Genomic DNA, 2,500 nt, shown 5'->3' with positions numbered 1-2,500 from the left:
GGTACCAGGTGTGTCTGTTGCCCAAAGCCCTATCCACGGGCTAAGTTGGATACAGTTAGCAGATTGGAGAGGGCCAACTGCTAACTTGGTGAACCCTCCAATTACTGGATTGACATTTGGGATGGTGCAATCCCTAGCTTTGCGGTTTGTCTCGATAGCCACTCAAACTGACCCTTCAGATCTAAGGGTCGAGGAAGCCAAAATTCCATCTTTTCCTTCCCAGGTCAGTGATGAGGGTTTCCAGCTTATAAGTTTGGAATTTGTAAATTCGAATTGGATAAATCTGGGAAGGAATGATTCAGAATCGATCTGGGAGGGTTTGGCAAAACTCCCTGAGGTTTATGAGATCTCGCCTTCGGGCCTTACTCAGGATGAGGATGGGTGCGCTGACAGAGGTGACAAGGAGCCTAGAACACCTGAGGCTTTATCTGGTCCCAGTGAGGCCGGCACATCGACCAAGACACCGGTCATGTCCGTCCCGGACAAAAATCCAGCTTGTCCATGTTGTGGGACCAGATTTACTCGAATGTTGGGGCTGATTGACCATCTTAAGAGGACCCACGGGCAAAAACGGGTCTTCTTTAAGTGCTCGAAATGTGGTAGGCAAAATCTTAACTACCACAGTATAGCTTGTCACGTCCCACGTTGTAAAGAGATGGCGAGTGTGGTTCCGACTGGTGAGTGGGTTTGTGAGGTTTGCCGAAAAGGATTTACCACCAAGATTGGCTTGGGTCAGCACAAGAGATTGAAACATCCTCTTGTGCGAAATGTGGAGCGGATTACAGCTTCCCGCCCAAAAGAGTCATCATTACGGGGAGCCCATAAGAAGGTATGGACCGAGGAGGAGGAAGCCCTCTTGGTGCAATTGATGGATAGATTCGCCGGTAGCAGAAATATTAACCAACTAATAGCGGAGCATTTACCATCTAAAACGGCAAAACAAATCAGTGATAAGAGACGCCTTCTGGTAAAAGGTCCCTCTGTTACATCTAAACCAGAAGGAAAAAGGGTTCGAGCTAAGGATGCTGATTTGGCGAAAGAGGGACATTTAAAGCTCCAATACCGCGAGGCCATCAAGTCGGGGCTATCGAGGGGTTTATTCATTGTGTACCAAGAGGCATTTCAGGAAATATTGGATGGAAAAGATCCACAGGAGGTGGTGAATAAGGTTTATGCTGAGTTTCAAAGAGGCCTGAAAAGGCTGAGCCAGAAGGTTAAAAAGGGCAAAGGTCGAAAATTACGTGATACACGGGAACAAAAAGCGTCCAAATCGACAGCTAATTGGATGCGAAAAAGGGCAGTTAAAAGAGGGAAGTTTCTTCGATTTCAGAGGCTGTTTCAGTTCCGTAGAAGGAGATTGGCGAGGGTTATTTTGGATAGCTCGGAAACCCTGCAATGCCAAATACCATCTAGCGTTGTCCATAAAACATTTGAATCTAGATGGGTTACACCATGTGAGTTTGGTGGGTTGGAGGATTTTCCTCCATATAAAGGGGCTGATAATTCGGTATTTCAGTCCCTGATTACAGAGAAAGAGGTGGAAGACAACATGAAAGGGATGTGTAAAACCTCCGCTCCTGGGCCGGATGGGATTACTTTGGGTCAACTTATGTCTAAAGACCCAAAGGGTTCCTTGTTGATGGAGATCTTCAACCTCTGGCTATTGTCCGGTAATATCCCAGATGCGTTGCGGGACTGCAGGACAGTCCTGATACCCAAGTCTTGTGATTCTGAAAGACTTGGTGATATCGGTAACTGGAGACCTATCACCATTGGTTCTACGGTGATAAGGCTTTTCTCCAGGATCGCTACAGCGAGGCTGTCCAAAGCATGTCCCATCCACCCCCGTCAACGGGGTTTTATCTGCGCATCAGGATGTGCCGAAAACCTCAAGTTGTTGCAACTTGTGGTGAAAAATGCTAAACGGGAGCACAAACATCTGGGGGTGGTGTTTGTGGACATTGCTAAGGCTTTTGACACCGTGTGTCATCAGCATATATTTGAGGGTTTGGAATTAAGAGGGGTCGATCTGCATGTGGTGCAATTGGTAAGAGAAATGTACAAAAATGTTAAGACGTACATTTCTATGGGAAAAGAGGTAACAGACCCCATTTATATTCGCTCAGGTGTCAAGCAGGGTGACCCAATGTCACCATTGCTGTTCAACCTTGCACTAGATCCCCTCCTATGTAAACTTGAAACAGAGGGAAAAGGGTTCCACCAGGGCAGACTGAAAATAACAGCAATGGCTTTTGCAGATGATTTGGTATTGTTGAGTGACTCCTGGGAAGGCATGTGTGATAACATCAAAATTCTTGAGACCTTTTGTGAACGTACTGGTCTCAAAACGCAGGGTGAAAAGTGCCATGGATTTTATATTAAACCAACAAAGGACTCATATACCATCAATGATTGTTGTCCATGGAAGATTAATGGGTCCCCCCTAAACATGATCGACCCAGGGAGTTCTGAAAAATATTTGGGAACACGAATAGATCCG

The 2,500-nt window shown here is 46.2% G+C and overlaps 1 pseudogene; it reads left to right on the top strand.

The window, feature by feature from the left end:
* Positions 1–2,500, top strand: part of LOC144247362 (28S ribosomal RNA) — an 8,486-nt pseudogene that overhangs the window by 3,298 nt on the left and 2,688 nt on the right.

The sequence above is a fragment of the Lonchura striata genome, chromosome 21, assembly GCF_046129695.1.
Source record: "Lonchura striata isolate bLonStr1 chromosome 21, bLonStr1.mat, whole genome shotgun sequence".
NCBI classification, from domain to species: domain Eukaryota; kingdom Metazoa; phylum Chordata; class Aves; order Passeriformes; family Estrildidae; genus Lonchura; species Lonchura striata.
This window is presented reverse-complemented; position numbering and strand designations above follow the sequence as displayed.